The sequence below is a fragment of the Balearica regulorum genome, chromosome 22, assembly GCF_011004875.1.
Source record: "Balearica regulorum gibbericeps isolate bBalReg1 chromosome 22, bBalReg1.pri, whole genome shotgun sequence".
NCBI classification, from domain to species: Eukaryota; Metazoa; Chordata; class Aves; order Gruiformes; family Gruidae; genus Balearica; species Balearica regulorum.
The window spans coordinates 2,340,852-2,359,936 of NC_046205.1; the positions used below are offsets into that span (position 1 = coordinate 2,340,852).

The window sequence follows — 19,085 nt, forward strand, 5'->3', positions numbered from 1 at the left end:
GATTGGCCCTGGTTTTGGAAGAACAGGCTGCTTACCAGCATCAGCCACTGACAACGTGGTGCTGTGGTCCTGTTCCTTTGACCCTACAAGCACCCGGTGGTATTAAAATATTTGTAGTGGTTTTGTTGATTCATCCCAGGCTTCCTTTTGCCATCATGAGCTGCTTCTGGATGTGAGGTCTCTAGATCTTGCTTCTGATGTATCCTCTTAGCCGGTGTCCTCAGCCAGCCCCAGCAGAGCCTGGTCCAGGTCCTACACCAGACTCTGCCTTGCTGTTATCCAGCCTTCACCCTAGTGCTCATATAATTCTGTTTTTCAAGTTTTAGGGAGATTTAAGAGGATCTTTTCTCTCCTTATTGTGTCAGGGATGTTTCAAAAGCACAGAAATACATGACATGCTTTGTGATTTTATCTTGCCAGGATGTCCTGGTACTCATCTATCCCAGTCCAACATCTTCTGTGGCTGCAGCACAGACAGCCTTGAAAGGTTTGTCTGGAGCACCCTGGTCTGTCTTGAGAGCTGTCTCTGATGGGTGCCATTTCACACAGGAGGCTGGAAGACCTTCAATAATGCCCTGGTGTCATTTAGTCACAAGAAGTGACGGGAAACTCCTGATCTTTAAAATAATTTGAATTTTTTGAAACACAATTTCTGCTCTCTGGGAGTATTTTTTCTGTGCTGCAAGCTAAAACACCAATGCTCTAAAGGCATGGCTGGCCATGATTTAAAAGTCTCTACCTGCCATTAAATGTCATGTGTTGAAAGCAGAGGAGTAAACTCCCACCTTCTCCAAAAATCAAAGCTTCTTCCCTGAGACACTTGTTCTGCCATATAGGGAAACTCTTCATGCAAATACCACTCAAAAGCTTTGAATGTCAAATGATAACAAGAATTTCCTAGATGGGGCAGCCACAAACAGTCAATAGCACTGGGGCACTTCTGTTTCACTTTTCATGAACATATATAAAAAAATCATATCACCTTTTTTATATGAGAGGAAAAATGTGTTTCCATCAGGACTAAAAAGGGGAAGATTTCCAGAGAAGCGGAGCAGTTATAGCTTGCCTCGTCTATCTTCATGTGTTTTATCATCTGCTGGTAGCCTGCTGCTACACAGCGGGGGAGATAACATGATTTCCCCGAGGGATTTTCATTATTTGTGCAAATACTAGTGCATAAGCAGCTACATTAGAGGTGGAGGGTGGGGACAGACAGGAGTTTAACTGACAATAATTTCACCTTTTTCTTTCACATTCAGCCTTCTGAACTGTCACACTGGGAGATGAAAAGCAAATCGCTGTGAGCCAGGAGCGGGCTGTGAACCTGCCGAGAGCCGGGGCGTCGTGCTGGTGGCAAAGTGCCGGCTGGGAGACAGATCCGGGCTTTTAGTGACAGGGGACAAACTGCCTCCCATCTCCAGGCTTGGGGATACCTTCCCGCAGAAGGTGCTTTCAGGCGTGCAGTTATGAAAGAGCTAAATGCTAGTTTTGTCACTATTGTTACGGCTACCTACTGAGCAGCTCTGCAGCACTACCTGCTTTCCAAGCCCAGAGAAGCCCAGCGTGTCTGTGATGTTAAAAGTCTCTTTACATTTCTGTGCCATGCTTGTTTTGGGACTGACCAGCAAATGCATGCAAAGGGAACATACGCAATGTCCTGCCTGCAGTTGATGGAGTTGAGTGAGCATAAAATCCATGCATATAAAAGACAAATCAAGCCCAGGGTGTTAACACAGGATTTCCATGATGCAAAAGACCCTTTGGGGATCAAGAAAATGGGAAATGGAGAGCACAGCTCTTACCATTGTCACTGCTGCCAGCTCCTGTAACACTGCGTTGGGGATGAATTAACATCGCAGTCCCTGGGGTCTCGAGTGTGACAGATTTGTAGCACCCCTTTGCCAGGCTGTGCCTGGGCTGGCTTGTAACCCAGTATTGCTATCGCTAGTCACAGGCCACGTTATCATTGTGAGCATTAGGCAGCGGCACGGAGAGCGCACACACTGCAACTTGTTGCAGCTCCCGACACTGGCTTTTTGTTTTGCTGAGGCTACAGGAGGCAGGATGGGTGAATGCCAAAGCAAATGCCTGCACCTCCATGCATGCTGGCTGGGAGCTGGCCGTTCTCACCAGCGCAGCTGTAATCCTCTTTCAGCAAGTCTGTGGATGTGCTGCTTGTGAAGCCTTGTTTGAAAGTCCAGCTGAGGTGCTGGGCGATCGCGGCCAGGCGGAGCCGGGAGCTGGATGGTGACTGCCAAAGGCGCGGGGAGGGAGGGCTGGTCCCATGCGTGGTAATGCCGTCCTGAAGGGGCCAGGGAAAGGAGAAGATGCAATTACAGATAGAGGTCCTAACAGAGGTGTCTCCGAGGTACATGTCCAACACGGAATGAATCTCTTAAACGTCTTCAGTTGCAATCGGGGGACAGAAATGCAAGAGCGACTCTGCCCTCCTCCTGCCACTGCCTGCTCCTTCCCATGCCCTCCCCTTGCACAAGCATGTGCATGGTCAGTGCAACCTCCTGGTGAACCAGGGAGCTGGTCTACATTAAACCTAAACCCCACAAAAAGCAACTGGTTCCCTCTCAGCAAAAGGTTTTCCCTGGTGTAATTTATTGCACAGCTTGAGCTAAATCAGGGTGGGCATAGCAATCTGGGCAACACTGGACCAGTTTATGTGTTTCAGGTGTTTGTGAATCTATAGCAGGAGACACTGAACACCCTGTAGGGCCGGAGCTAGCAGGGTGCTCTCTCTGAGCAGGGCTGTGCAGGCACAACCTGCCATCGGCCGGGGCTGCCTGGCCAGCCTGAAACTGGTGGGGTCAGAGGCACACAGACACCAGCGCAAGGTGAAAAGAGAAGCAAAAGTGTGAGCAGGACAAAAGAGTTAAAAAGTGGGAATGCATTTTTTTAAAAAAAAGTTTTTAACAATCAGAAAAGAAGCCATAAAGTTGACCACAGGGGCCTCTCCTGTCCTATGCCAAGGGTTTTTTCTGCTCCCTTCCTACAAAACCCTCCCTTTGAGGAGAGAGAGTGTCTGGCTCTGATGGTGGGACCACAGCCTTCGTGTAGATCCCATCTGGTGGGACCAGAGCTGCAGGGCTGAAAGCGGGAGCGTTGTCCATCCACGCAGCATCCCCTGCCAGCTTCAGGAAAGAGCAGCTCCGCGCTCGGGGACGAGACAGGGCATGGTGTGCATTGTCTGCCTGCATCTCCTGGCAAGCGTGACTCGTTTAGGAAGCTCAGAGATGCTGGGAGGATTTACAAAGCCCCCGGTTCCCAGCAAACGCTCTCTGCAGGCCCCACTGCGGTGCCGTGGGAATGCGATGCTTGGGAGTCCAGCAATTTGCCTTAGAGCCCCTTGACAAACCCACTGGACAAGTCAATTACAGTTTATTCTCTTCTCCTAATTTGGGTCCTATGCTGTATTCGCCAGCTGATTAGTGTCACTTTCTTTCACTGCCTAGCAGCTCCAGGGTGCTCCCAGTGATGCAGCTTCTAGCTGAAATGCACTCTCCGGTGCGGGATTAGGCTTTTGCAGTATGGGGTGTTCATCCGCGAAGAGGCTGGTTAACCTATAACACAGGATAATGCAATGACTCCTCTGTGGGACGATGCTTCACTGGCAGAGAGTCAGTTCCAGCCCAGAATAATCTTTCTCATTAGAAATGGTATTAGTTTTGTGAAAAAATACCCCCCTTTCCTGTCGTGGTCACGTTCTCTGTTCTGTTCTTGCACTGCCTCTGCTCTTGGACGTTAGCAAATGCATCTCCTCTGACAGAGGAATTTTCTTTCTGGTGTTCATTCACACAACCAATTGGACTCGCTGTAATGCCAAACCCAGCAGAGGCCTCTGCGCCCCATCCCTTAGGTAGCTGCTGTAACTCTGATCTGGATGTTGGGGCAGTGACCCAAAGCGGTTGCTCTCTGTGCCAGGCGGCAGCTCCCGGCTGCAGGTCTCTCTCCCTATCACCCTCGCAGCCCTGGGGATGCTCAGGCTTATCCGTGAAGGCAAGTTCTTGGCAATGCAAACACCCCACTCAACCTATGGGCTTATCCTCACCGCATTACCTTCCTGCCATCCTACCCTCCCATCGACACCAGCATGCCCCTTTCCCACAGCGGACTGTGGGATTTGTATGCACAGCTGGTTTTAGTGTTTGCAAAGAGCCCTGCACAGCCATCCCGCAGTACTCTGCTCTTGTGTTTTCTCTGCCTAGCTCAGGATTTGGTCTGTCCTTTCCCCCCTGGGCTGCCAGCACTGCTGCTCCTTGCTCTCAGATCAGCTTATCTGCTTCTTTCCTTCCCTGCCCTGGTTTGCAGATTTGGGCAGCTGGAGGTCTGCCCCAATGGCTTGCAAGAGTCCTTGCTCTGCTAATGAGCTGAGCTGTCTGCTGGATATACACACAGCCTTGCTCCTGCTCAGGGACCGGAGCCGAGAGGGGACCTCAGCTTGCCCCAATTTAGATTTGCAGACCGGGTCCCCGAGCAGAGGAGACCAAGGTCCTGAGTGCCAGGCACACCCCTCGCGCCCCAGGGGCTCTGCCAGCTACCACGTCCCCTCCTTCCCCGTAGTGAAAGAACTACCCTGCCAGAGAGTCAGCTTGTTATTTTTTTTGGCATTGCTTTTTGGCTTCCTGGATTTTCTTTGTTCTTGTGTTGTTTTTTTCACCTTCCACCTTCTTGGATAGCTAAAAATAATACATTTCCTTCTTGTTAGCAGCCAGCAGCTCTGCCTTCATTGTTCTTAGAGGTCTCCCTGCATATCTCTGCTGGTTTCATAAACTTATGTGTCGGAGTTGAGCACTGGTTGTTCTTTCCCTAATTGTAAGGCAACAAGAAGCCACAGCTCTGCCAAAAGGTTTTATTAAAGAATAAAAACAGCCAGCAAGCAATCTACACGAGCCAATAAAATGGCACCCTGTGTCCCCAAGCTAGCAAGCACATGGAGTTACTCTTAAACTGGTATTTTATTTGGAAAAGAAATCTACCTTGACCCTCTGCAGTCCATAAAATTAATCAGGCATGATATGCCCCATGCAGATTTGCAATCCCTACAATGCAGGAGCTGAAGGAAAGTCATCACAGTAGGCACTCAAACCCCCCCGTAACACATCAGCATCGTGACACATCCCACGACACGTCACAACCCACAAAACAGCGAAGGCATTAGCAACAGACTGCTCATTAAAATCACCGTGTGTGGCATGGCTGGGGTGGTACTCAGCATCTTTAATTTTCTTTGTGTCCCATGGGTTGGTGCTACCCAGGGACATTCCGCAAGAATAAAATGCTTTGAGTCCAAGTGGGTCCTACTTTGGTGCTAAAGTACAAGTATGAAGTTTGTGGGGCAGTGTGTGATGGACAATAAGCAGGTTAGGACCTTCCTTCATCTTCTTATATCCAGGCAAACTTCAGCTCAGTTTTCCAGGGCTTTAGAGCCGGCTCTGCCTTGCTGTCTACGTGCCACGCAGTGCTAAGCCAGGATAGGCAGCTAACCCCAACGCAGGCAGCTTGCCTGCTCTGCCTGTGATCTGCTTGGAACAGCCGAGCAGCAGTCGTTGGGGAGCTTGTTAATTATCTTCGGTCTTAGATATTTGCATCCTACATTTCAATTTTGCTAACTTCAGCCTCCAGCCATTGGATTCATCAGGTTTTTGTCTGCTGGATGAAAGCATCTCCCAGTATCAGCTACCTTTTTCCTCTGTTGGTAATTACCACAACAAACCACGGTTGAACCTTGTCCTCAACAAACCACAGACTCTTTCTGTTAAGGCTATTCTTCCCAGGGCTGTTTTCCTTTTCCCAGCTCCCAGCCTCTCCTGGCAGCTCATCTCTCTGACTTTGCCATGGGCCTCTCCAGCACTGAATCCCACAGTGGGACAGTGGCTTCGGTGCTGGACTGGGTCTGCTGCGGACACCGAGCACAGGGTTATGGGCTGCCGATCTCAGCAGCCTCCAGTGCACACGGGAGGGATGCGCCCCACCTCTGGCTGCTTGTTTTTTCTTTAATGCATCCTTCTGCTCTGCTGCAGACATCGCTTTGCTGAACCAGAGGAGGGAACAGAGCCAGCTATAGAAAACAGCCATCCAAATTTTCAAGATTTGGACAGTTTCTTGCTCCGTTGTACTACATGGCTTCACCTGTACAAATAATACAGAGATAAAATATCATCAGCATGGGCTGAGGAAGAGCCACATGCAGCAGGGGGAAGGGCTGAGGCTGCGACGTGCTACCCAGTCCCTGCTCAGCCAGCCCTCCCAGCAATGCTCCAGGAGCATCACCTCACGCCTACGAGGGAAGGCAGGTAGGCATGGGGATTTGCCGTGTGTTATGATGTCAGCAGAAGGCAGGTTCAAAGCAGACCGGAGGACGCAGCAGCTCTTCCTCCACCGTGGAGTTGGGCTGTGGGACTCCTTGCTGCAGGAGTCTGCTGCAAGTTTACAACAGTAAGGTGGGCAAGTGCACGGGAGGAAACGTAGGAGCCACTTCTGAGCTGCAAATGCTCAAAGGTTTGGGTGGTACTAAAGGGAGGGGGGGGATATACATGTTTGCTCTGTTATACCTTTGCCTTGACATTCACGTTTGTCCTGTCTGAGACAAGAGACAGGGCTAGAGGGATGTGCAGGCTGACCTTGTGCAGCTGCTCTTGACTTCTCATAGTGCCAGAGAAGCTACTTACCCTTTCCTTCCACACCTTGCCTTTCCAGCCTGGATTTAGCTCGTTTTCTCTGGGGCAGGTCTCAATGCGTGTCAGGCAGCATCCAGGCTGCAGGGACCCAGCAGCATGGGTGGGTATCTCCGGTATGCAAATCAGACTAAACGGCCCTTTGAGAGGTGTCACGATGAGCTGTGATTTTTCAGATACATTCCTTGGCAATATTTCTTCTGTCTCGAAGTGCAGCAACCTCTCATTTAAATATTTTAACCAAACCGGCTGGCAAATCTGATTCTTCTCCCTGATGGATTACAGAGCACATGCAGACACTGCTCGCATCTCTAAGTGCTGCCATTAATGATGGTGCCAGTATTTGTGTAAACGCTGCGCACGTAATTTAATTGTTTTAATCCAGGCAGTTTATAGGGGTTGCTTGAGTAGAAAGAGATGAAAGTTGCCAACGTGAGGAATGACTTGGGATATCAGTCCAGGCATATCTGTGGACAAAAACGAGGGATGGCAACAACTGTCAGCGTTAAATCGCTTGGCTGTTTCCCTGGCTGTTGCAAAATGACTCTTCACAATTCATTTCCTAACATGCTGCTGAATCTTGTTTTAACACTAACACCCCCCCAGGCTTTCATTTTTTGTTTTCCATGAGTGGATTTTCCAAGCTCTTCATCATCAGCCTTATTATATTGCATATGGGGAAACTGAGGCGTGAGGACATGATCTAATTCCATCCGAGTCATGCAGTGACAGAGATGGGAACAAAGCCCCCTCCCAGACATGCGACCTGCCGTGTGTCCTGCCTGCTGGGGTCCTCGCCGTGGCCCTTAGCAGAACCAGTGTGCCCAGACGTGGGTCGCTGCCTCCAGACGGCAGGTCAGCGGCACCGGTGGGGATGAGAAGGCTGAGCAGCCTCGTGGGGCAGGACTGCCGTAAGAAGGCTGTGGGAAAGGGGGACTGCCGGGCAGCGTCGGGGCTGGAACGTGTCCTTTCTTCTCAGTGGAAAAGGAGAGACAGTAATGAAAATAATTGAGCGGGAAGTTTAAGTTAATGAGCAGTTAATTCCTTCAGCATAATTAACATCTTTATAGCCTCATTTGCATTATTTTGTATATCTGCAGATAGTAATCCGCCATCGGGAAAGGGAAGGTGTGGCAGAGGTGCGTGGGCTGTTTGCTTGAGAGTGGACGGTCCCAGGGGGCAGTTTTGGGAGAACCGCAGGGAACGTCCCCTTCCTTCTCCCCCAGGGGCTGTGTCCCACTTCCCTGCTCTCGGCTGCTCCCTGCCCGTCAGTCCATGCTCGCTCCGGCATTCCTGCCTCTGCCTTTCAATTAAGAAACTCTCCTGAATCCTGGTGGTTTTATTTAGGCTGTCGGCTTGCCCTCTTGTGCTCATTAAGAGATGGGCTGCAAGTAGGTGTTTGGGTGCCAGGCGCATACACTGTGCACAGGTCTAGGCATCAGACACACACTGCTAACCTTTGCAAGAAGGAGGAGGTTAGGTGTCATAGCCAGAATCATGGCCTCTCTCCCCTCTATGGACACCATTTGTTGATCACAATCCAATCTATGACTCGTCTCAAATGTGCAGTGACAGAGCAGGTGAGATGCTGCTCTGCTGCCTGCCACTCTGCTGCCTTGGGTTTGCATTCCTTCAGAGCCTTGCACAGAAAGGACTCTGCAGCTTTCCCTCTCGCTGGCTGAGTGTCCCAGCCACCACATCCCCACCTGAAAGCATGACGGTCCTACACACTCTCCCATGCATCGACACTGACAGTCACGGTGTGCTGTGTTGGGTCTGCTGCAGAAGGCTGAAATCTGATCCACACTGTGATCATGTTCACGTATAAGATCCCAGCAAGTCTGGCTCTCTGGTCTGTAAGGAGTTCTGGGAGAGGGAAGGTTAAACTGGAAAAAAATAACAGTGCACATAAGGCATTCACAGGGAGTATTAAAGCACTAAGAAAACTCACTGAGATGGTCAGCTTGTTCATCTTGTCCTGGAGCTTCAATGTTGTGAAGGAAGTCTGTCTTGGAGATGTGCTCTAGCTCAGCAGCTCCTGAACCTGATGCTCCAGCCAAGCTCTGTCAGCCTGAAGACCTCCAGGTATCCTCATCCAGCTGTTGGCTGAAAAAGCATAAAGCTGACACAGCTCCATGGCCCAATGTGATGTTTCTGTTCTCACCATGGGCAAACCAGAGCTTTCCTTTCCCTGGCATGCTGGGCAGTCTGATGAATACAGAGATTCCTTGTAGTCTTAAAACCAGCGTATCTGGCTCTGCATCGTCTTCTGCTCATGTTGTACTCAGTGCAGGGCTGGGTTACCAGCCTGCATTGCAACCTTGCTTAGACCTTCTTTGCCATTCCCAGCCCATCGCCTGTCTTGTTTACTCAGATTGTAGGTTCTTGGAGGCAGGGACTGTTACTTACGTGTGTATTACACTTCACGCAAGGGGTTTCAGGCTTGGCTGGGTTCTCTAATAGGAATGAATATTCCATTAAAAAAAACCAAACTACTTGATTAAAAGAAAGCTTTTTAGACTACAAAGTTAAAGTACTGCCAATTTAATAGTTATCCCTCCAACCTTCGATCTGCTTCTAAAACTTTTTCAAATGAATAAATTAAAAGATGTACCATGTTTTCACCTCAACTTACTCCTGCTACAAGTTGAAAAGACAAGGGGGCATGCCTCTTGAGGCAGGAGGTCCCCTGCTCTGCTTTAAAGCATCCTGGAAGGACGGAGAGGTTAAAGTTTCTCCCAAGGCTGCAGGAAACATTTATAATAGTGAGTGTCAGGCAGACCAATGCAAAGTTTCATTGTAGGTTTCCTTCCAACAAATAAAGTGCTTATTTTTCATCTCTGCAGAAATGAATACAATTTGGACATATTTCTGGTATTTCCAGCCCTTACTGACGAGGTTAAACATGTTTTGGACTGTCCCTGAATCTCCTGCATGTTCCCCAGGAATCAGTGGCGTGGGAGTTGGGATGTGTTGCTGTTACAGCCGCCTCCACAGCCATTTTTATTTGACCTTTTCTTTCTTGCCTTTTATGCTTCTTTATCAGACATCTGCATCAAGATTGCTCTTTTCCTGGATTTAGCAGCACTCCAGGCCTCCCACTCCTGGTTTTATGGAGTGTTCAGTGATCAGGAGGGCAGTTTTTGTATAACTTTGCAAACACCACAGAGTAAAAGCAAACCCAGCACTGATGTTTTTTATTTAGCCACACTGGTAAACCATCTCCATCTACCCCAGCTTCTTGAGTGTGACAGTATTTTAGAGGGGCTTGCTCACTGCTTATTGCTCTGTAAGATATGTAGCTGATTTAAACTTCCTGCTGATAGCAGGGGGTCTGTGTCCATATCTGAGCCTGGATCAGGATTTGATGGGGCTGGAGAGGGCATAGATCTTCTAATTTAAAAAAAAAAAAAGTCCTGCCATGATACATGCAGGTTCCTTCGAAGTTTGTGGTCCAACTCATATCCCAGCCCACAGAGCAGCTCACAACTGGCTGCTTTGCTGGTGTAATTCAGCTGAGCTCTGTCAAGTCCAGCAGAGCAGTGACAGTTTCCACCCCACCAGTTGTGATACTTGTCTATTCCTCCTTCCCATGAGACCTCAGGCACCTCAGTACATTCATCTTCACAGTACCCGGATGCTGCTCTCCCTGGTAGAGGTGATGTTATGGCACAGAGAAGTGAAGTGGGAGGCTCACAAAGTTGCCATATATTTGCAGTTGCAGGTAAATAGCAAGGATTTTGTCCAGGACCTGAGTCCTATCAAGGGTCCACATGAGCTGGAACCCTACCACCACTGGGGACCTTTGAAAATGACACAAGGCCTTTCATAAGTTTCCAAATGCCTTCTTGAATCCTTTGAGTTAGTCTTGGATGGGCAGCACTCATGGCTGACTCCCACTGCATGATCACAGCCCCCGTCCCAGCTATAGGCACATCTAACACATGTGGAGGCCTATGGCCTCTTTTTGCCATCATGACTGTGTCCTGGAGGTAGGAAGGGTGCAGGTCTGAGGAGGGCTGCAGTGTCTCTCTGAGGTGAGACTCCCAGCGGGGCTTGGTCTCAAAGGGGTCTCACTTGCAGGCTCCTGCACCACTGCCTGCTCATGGCTTCTTCTATCTTTGGAGCCACCATAAGCCAATGCCTCTTGAAGAGCAATGCAGAGCACAGCGAGACAGAGAGGTGTGGATCTGGGCCTAGGAGCCATACTCAAGGGCACTTGAGAGGTGCAGATCAGAGCTGAAGCCTTAACACCTGCATTGCAGGTTTCTACACCAGCCCGTGGACTCCTGTTGAGTTTCTAGAGGTCCTCAATGCAGATCCCAACCCTCTCACCTAACTGTGAAAAAACCCTGTCTTTAAAGTTCCTAGGAACCCATTTTCTGTCTAAACCCATATTTACTTTTCAATATGAAACTCAGGGGATTAAATAAATTTTATAGAGTGTCCTGATAGCAAAACAGACTGGTATCTCCCTTTTTTTTGACTCAACGTATCCTGTCTTTAGTCATTAACCACAACCAACAGCATGAACATTTCATGAGCAGATAGTTAAATTTTAATTTCCCCATTGAATTCATTAAGGTGTGATCATGCATCTGAATTGAATTTAGCAACCTGGCAAGGAACCAAATTAAACATGACATAGTGACAACGTTTCCTTTTTCATTGTACTTCATCACCCTCCCCCACCCTTGCCCTATTAAAATAAGTGTTGTTTCTTTCCCCCTTGAACATTTCTTAATGAAAGTCTTTGCTAAAATGAAGGAAGAGCGTCCTGCCTTAAGCACCAGTCAGAGACTTATACAATGCACTAAAAAAAGGTCTGACAGAATTTATTGTTTATGTTGGCAGATGGAGTAATTGCAACAGAGGCAAAAAAACCCAGGTGTTTTGCAGAGAATGATGGTGGTCTCCATTATAATGCTCAATTTACTATATCAAATAAATTATATGCAGAGCTCGCAGCAAATGTGCTTTCTTTAATTCAAGCATCCCTCCACTCCTTCCATCTCCCCATTCATGATTCCTGGTAGCAGAGAAAGGATCTTCTAAGTGCAGGAGGCCACTGGTGCAGAAGAGGAGAAATCTAAGGTGCAGCAAGGTGGATCCTATCCCTCGGGTGCTGCACTGGTGTCTGCCTCCACCACAATCTGCCCAGCACCCCAACACTGAGCTCCACAAGTTATTTCACTCACTAACTTGCACTTCCTCCACCCACCCCAAATTTTATCTTCTCTGCTGTCTGCTTTCACTCTTTGAGAACAAGAGTGGGCAAAAATGACTAACTCGAGGGGGACACAGACACACTCGGAAGAAGCACTAATATGACACAGGTTAAAGGGAACCAGGAAAACCAGCATGCAGTTCCCTCAACACATCACCCATCCCAGGCCTCTTTTCTCTCATCTCTTCCTTGGATGATTTCTTGTCCCTTTCCTAATATCTTGCAGCGTTTGGAGGAGCTAAGATCTGCCCTGCTTCTCTAACCTCCATCAGTCCAAGGTCTTCAGGTCCTCCTTGCTCAGGCGACATGTCTCTGGGCAAGGGGTCCTAGTGCTTGGCAGGAGAAGTAGTAATCTGGCACTTTCACTCAAATCTGGGAGATTCCCAGTACCCGGCAGGCGTCTGCAAAGAGACTTCTCATTCAAGGGGAGAAGAATGGGTCTGGTCTCCTCCATGGAGAGGTCCTGACAGGATATTCCAGACGAGACTTTCAGTCTGTGCCCGGACGCTGTGTTATCATTGTGTTCCCAAGGCGGGCAAGGGGTGGGGAAACCACTTGTTACCATGCTGCCATCTGCATTTCTGAGCGTGGTGTGTGGTCTATGCAAGAAGCTGGTAATGAGCCAAAATGTGCTTTTGAGATGTCTGTGTACCTGATGTCTCATATAATATTTAGCGTGAGCAACTTAGCAACCCATGATAAAACAACCATCCAGCTGGGTGGGTAGCAGTCATGCCAGCAAGCCAGCTAGAAACAAAGTGGGAATTGCTTTTAAAACACTTTCTGCTCAGTCCAAGAAGACTCATCACAAGCATTCCAGTTGCTGATGAGATGGGGTATGAGTACAGGCATCCTTTAAGAACCCAGGAGACCTGGCTCCACATAGGGCAAACAAGGACTATTATGTTTACATATGAAACGAACCTCCAAGGAACTGTAGCTGGGGCTGCGTGGAGGAGGGAAGTGTTTGGAGATGAGGATAACACCTGGAAGATGGATTGCTGCTGTGAACGCTTATCACCAGCTCTGAGATCGGAGTCATGTCAGGGGAGGTATATGCTTGTTAAACCTCAGCTCAGTTTGTGTTTTGTATTTGTTTTACTTCTCACCTTTTGCTTCCAATCTTGTACCTACAAATCTGACCTTAAATCTTATAAGACTGCTCTCTCCTCAGTGTTACTGTGAAACGTGGCTGGTATTTAGGGCACAATGAAATACAGTGAAAGGCACCAACTGAGAATGCCCCGTCTGCCTGGAAATGGCAGATCTGAACCGTGGCTGAGCAGCCTGGGCTCGGAGGAGCCCTGCTATCCTGCCAACTGCACGGTGGGGGATTTTGTTGCCACACATCAGCTTTTGGGCAGGAATTCCCACTAATGGCCACTTACAGCCCCCCCTCCAGCAAAGAGGACGGCAGGATGCTCCACGGCCCTGAACGAAGCCCTTCGTCTCACGGTCTGCTGGAAAATGGACAAACTAATTTCCAGGGGCTAAAGCAATTGGGAATGATATTTCACAAAACCAGTAGGTGCTCTGAATGCTGACACAATGTTCTCTGAAAATGACCACAATTTGTCTCGGTGGCTAATCAGCCCTGCTGTTACAAAAGTGTGCCGCCTCTCTCATTTACATGTGTCTGGCTCTAACTTTCAGCTATTAGGTCTTCGTTGTGTCGTTCTCTGCAAGATTAAAGAGCCCTTTAGTACTTGATATTTTTCCCTGTGATGGTTCTCACGCAGTATAATCAAGTTACCTCTTGATCTGCCTTGGATGAGCTAAAAACACTCAGCGCACTGTCTCGGGGAGACAGTTTTGCCGTTTCTGACAGTATTTGGAAGGACTTCCACTGCCCGTGCCACCCTCCCCCCTAATTTTAATAACCTTTTTGAAATGTCAGCACCAAAACTGAGGACTTTCTTCCAGCCGTGAGCACAGGGAAAGTCAATTCCAAACTCCCACTCATTAATTCCCCTTTTAATATTTCCCAGCATCACGTAAGCCCATTTTTCAATGCTGCTGCTGTGGGGGCTACTGCCCAGCTGCCCATCAGATACACTCACTCCCACACCCCTCTTGGAAGCTGTGCTTCCACAAATAGTTTCTGTTTTGGAGGCCTAGCCTTCATTTGGTTTTTCTTCAATAAGTGACCTCGAATTTGTTGTTATTCAAATTATACATTGTTTAAATGGATCGGATTTATTAAGGGAATCAGGTTACTCTAACTGCACTATCTTCACAGTTGTTAATTGCTCTGCCAATCTTTGTGACATCTGTAATTATCAGCAGTGATTTTCTTCCAGATCATTGCAAAAAGTATTGAATAACTTGGCCTGGAAGTGGTCTTGGCAGAATCCACAAGTAACATCCCCATTCAGCAATGCCTCCCTGCTGCTAACTGCTTTTTGAGAGCTGTCAGCTAACCCAACCTCAGTCCATTTAACATGCACTCTGCTAATTTGGCACAGAGTTCATTATAAATATATCAGAATGTTGTGCAACAGGATACCCAAAGCTTAGCAGAAATCAATTCTTCTCTTTAAAAGACCTATTTCTGACAAAACAAAGGAAAATCAGAAAACAGCAAAACTTATTGACTGGTGTTAATCACATCCTCATCGTTCTCCGTTGAGTCCTTGACTGGTTTCTCATTTAGTTGGTAGGGACTAGCATAAAGTTAACTGAGCAATAAACATCCGAGTTATATATACTATTTAGGAACACTAACACACCATTGGCATTCATTCAGTTTCCTGCAGATCTCCCGGTAATCCAAGATTATGAAAAATTAGCACAACTGGGCCAGAGCTTGCCTTAGCCAATTATTTTAGGACTCCTGGGTGAAAATTACCATGGTCTACTGCTTTAAAACTTTCCACACTCAAAATAGTTACTGCAAGTAGCTGGAAATTACTAAAATTACTAAATGCCAAAAAAAAAAAAGAAAACTTGAAATGGTTACTAGCAGTCTGGAAAGTTGTGCTGCAGCCCCATATGACAGAGAGAGAACAAAGAGCCCTTTCAGCCAATTTGCAGAGTTGGTCTCTTTGTTTTGCTGCAGTGGAGAGGCTGGAGAAGATTTACAACAGGATACCCTGGAGATTAAAGGCAGGGATGCCCACCCTGGGAGGCAGGAGATGCAATGCAATTGTCCTAAAAGGAAGAGTTGTGGTCACAGTAAAACAAAAGATGACTGAATATGACCCTCAAAAATGCAGAAAACTTTTTATGAGGCCTAACTTGCAAAATATCATAATGTTAGTTTATAGCTTGAAGCCAATTGCATTCCTAAGAGAAAAAGTGAATGTGGGTAGAGAAAATACCCTCAGAGCATCATCCCTCTGAACAGTGGTGTGAGATGAGTAGATGGATGCTTTTCTGCCTGAAACAATTCCTAAATCCGGCAGTTGGAGGTACACTTTGCTCCCCAAAGACAGGGCATGACAAGATCACACCCATGCTCCTGTGAATGTTTAATCATGAATCCAAAGTGAAAATCAGCAAGAGAGACTGTGAGCATTCACCATGTCAGATGGCTGTCTCCTGAGGTGAGGGTGGTGGGCTCACACTAGGCTCTTCTACCCCCTGCATCGCCACTCCAGCACCTGGGCAAGGAGGTAGAAGGAGGACTCCACATCCATCAGATCTTCAACACCTCCTTCACCTTCCCACACTAATTTTTCTCCTTCCAAAACCTTTTCCTGAATTCATTTCAAGTTCTCATGAATTTCAGGACAAAAGAAACGAAGTTTTCCTGCAAATCAACAATTTACTTAAAAATCACCTTCTGCCAAGAGCAGCCTCCATTGAAACTGCAGTCTTTTGCGTAGTTTGTGGTTCGTTTATCCCATGCTGTAACCAATGTTGTTCCATCGAAGGCAATGAAGACACTTGAGGCTGTGCCTGTGGAGGAGCTGCCCCTCGCTGAGGCTATGTGCAGCACTGCCGCAGTCTCGGAGCTCGCACCAGTGAGGATGAGTGTGTTATGTTATCCCCAATTAATAGGCAGCAATTTGGGCTCAGGGTGAGCAGACCCATGTCTGACACCTTACCAGCTTTCACGAGCTGAGCCCGAACCCCTGGGAGCTGTGGCCATCACACTCTTTAATAGGTGACCAAAACCACAACAAGCTGCTGTGAATGAGAGGGCATTCGCACAAAAGCTGACATTAACAACAGCAGAAGAAAAGGTTTGAATCATTCTCCTGTGAAATGTTAAGCTGAAGTACTGTTCCCCTGTCCCTGGCTTCTCATTCTCCCAATTTTTACCGCATCTTTTTACATTTCCTTCCACTTTATTTTCCCTTGCTCTTCTGGATGGCCTGGTCTGCTTGTTTGCGATAGATTTATGACTGTTTGTATTTTGTGTGATTAATAAATTCTGCTGTGATTTATGTTTCGGGGAGCTTTAGTGATTCTACTTCATTTTCCATTGCACAGTCTCTCTCTGGGACCAGCATTTTTGCACTATTGAAAGTGATTAGTTGTCTAACTGTCACTCTATGAGAGTTCATCAGCCTTAATTCTTTACTTAGGCATATTTTGCTTCTGCATGATTTATTACTTTAAAAAACCAAACTGATGTCAGCGATGTGTTTTGGGCGTGCATGTGCATGAAGGTGGCTTTCTGCAGGGTTCGTTTGAGTTTATGAAGGACTAAAAACTGCATTTCCTACAGCCGAGGTGCATTTGCCTGATGCTCGGTGAGGGCTCGAGCGCGTTGGCAGGCAGCGAGGTCCCTCCTGCCCCTGCCTGTGCCACACGTGGGCAGGCGTAAGGGCTCTCCAAGGTGACCAGCACTGGTGTGCAATCATGCTGCAACCCGACCGGGATCTGCCAGGATTTTCGAGAACAACTTATACCGAAAAGGTCTGATTTTTTTGTTGTCCGACACCTTATGCCGTTATTTATTTGCCAGTGTAAAGGGCCAGTGCTGCATCCCAGCAAATCCGACTGCTGACATTTTATCATCCACTTTGCTGTGATAGAAATGATGACACAAAGGTTCAGACAATGGCAATTCAGGCACAATTGAATTACATGCGTATTTTAATATCTTTTTTTTGCTTGGCAAGTCAGACCTGACAGAAGATCTTTGTAGCTTTGTGGCTCTCACTTGCAGCTGTTAATCAACAAGCCACTCGCTTGCCACAGAGTCATGTTTCAAAGTCCTCCAAATTGCTTATGAACATACATTAGAAAAGTATCTACCCTCGCTTCCCCCCTGCCTGCGACAACCCACATAGCTTTGATTAAAAAGCAAACAGAAAGCAGGATGAAAACCCACTTCCCGGGTTGCCTAATTAATGCCAATAGCAGTACCATTACTGTGTCAGCTTTTCTGTCTCAATCGCTGAGACATTGCACTCCCCAAGAGCAGACGGTGCAGACCAGGTCCCTGGGGTGCAGCAGGGAAATACCCCTCTCTTCCCAGAGACCAGCCAGAAAACTGACTTTTGGATTTGTCTGAACATCTCAATGGAAAAACCTATATCATGTTGCTGGATCTCAGTTTTTCCATAGAATAACCTTTAGAAATATCTGTATCTCTCAGGATACAGAAGTGCACTTTCTCTCAGCCCCAAGTGACAATTACCTCAATTTTAGATCAATGGCTATTGCTGACAAACAAATGAAACCCAAACCCCTCAAAAGAGTGGAACAAATCTAGGCTTCCCAGTCTGCTCAAAACACCTATTCTTGGTTTGGTAGGGGGCTGGAAAACTCAATGCTGTTCTTGGATAATAAGCATAGCCAACATATAAAGAAAGAACTAGGAGGCCAGTGACCCATATTGTGATGGTTTAGCCAAAACCAGGACCCATATGAACATCAGATCTGACTCCCTGGAGAGGAGAGGGGAAGGGGAAGGGAAGAGGAACAGAAGGGAAAAGATTCTTAATGGGGTTGATGTAGGTTTACACCATGTAACAGCTGTTCTCAGCTACTGCTGCCTCAGGAAATTCCCTTAATACATTAAAGAAAGGTTGAAAGTCAGTAGTTTGCAGAACATAAAGTTTTAGATCAAAATACGATTTTTGTCATTTATAAAGTGATTTAAGCCCTGGAAGCGAAGGTGCACTATCAGCGTGAATGGAGCCTCTGCGTGCCAATCTGCAGCCTTCAGCTTACCTCGCAATGATTTCCCAACTATGTGAAACAAACCTGCTAAACACACTGCGTTTTGTTATTTCCTTTATTTCGGTTTAAATTCCATCCCCTTGAGAGCAGCGCGTTCCAGTTATTGTTTTTTACAGCTCACCAGTGTTATTCAGCCTTGATTTCTTCCCTGAAAACAAAGCTCAATTCAGATGAGCACGCAGATCTGGGGTGGATATTTGATTTCCCTGAGCTGTAAGGGTGCTTTGAGCAGCCTCAGCCAAGATCCAGGACTAGACTGCACAGGACTTGGCACTAAACCTATAAGAAGAGATTGTTGATCATTAGTCCTGCTTCTAGCTTGTTTTTCACTCAAGAACAGAAGCACAGATAGGTTTAGTGGGTGTGAGGTTGTCTAATTGTTATGGCTCTCCCTGCAAACACTTGGCATAATTTAGGGGGCAGCAAGGGCCAGGGGCTGCTCCAGGCGGGTGGGATGGATGAGGGCTCTTTGGGGAGTGTGGAAGAGGGGTTTACCTGCACACTTCAGTTACGGAGATTAGCAGAAGTGAGGCCAGGCTGCGTCCTGGTTAGTAAGTTGTTGTGCTGGTGTTGCCTGCCCAGACATCTACTGGAAGAGCTGATTTCTGTCCCATGTACGGGGAATTCCAGGAGCTGAGGGTGAGCAGCTCCGGTATCACTAGAAGGCAGATACTGAAGTTTTTTGTTCCCTGATGATGGATGCAGCTTCTGACATTGAGCTGCTGAAGCTGGTGGGTACCTGGCACTCAGCCTGGGTAGTGTAGACATGCCAGGCTACACTTTTACCACTTCCCTAAAGCTCCGTAAATGCTCAGTTTCAGCTCAAATGTCTGAAGGTTGGTAAAGTTATGAGCAATTGAAACCAACGGGTAGTAATAGAGAGGAGAGGTGTGCCACAGCTGAGGTTGTCATCAACAGTTTTATGACATTTTTATGTCTTCCAAGTTTTCCCCCAGTAAAGATGTATAAAGATGTTTATACTTACCCTGCCGACAATCTTTTTCCCACTCAGAGCTGTGGGCATGGCAGCCAGG

At 47.5% G+C, this 19,085-nt stretch overlaps 2 long non-coding RNA genes across 2 annotated transcripts in view; one reads left to right on the forward strand and one right to left on the reverse strand.

Annotated features, from left to right (window-relative positions):
• LOC142604779 (uncharacterized) overlaps positions 1 to 19,085 on the forward strand; it is a 73,536-nt gene that overhangs the window by 21,531 nt on the left and 32,920 nt on the right. The window lies entirely within an intron of this gene.
• Positions 6,004 to 9,016, reverse strand: LOC142604828 (uncharacterized). Its single transcript, XR_012838666.1, has 3 exons — positions 8,638 to 9,016; positions 6,681 to 7,153; positions 6,004 to 6,141 (listed from the first exon to the last, which is right to left on the reverse strand). It is a non-coding gene; the product is annotated as an uncharacterized LOC142604828 (long non-coding RNA).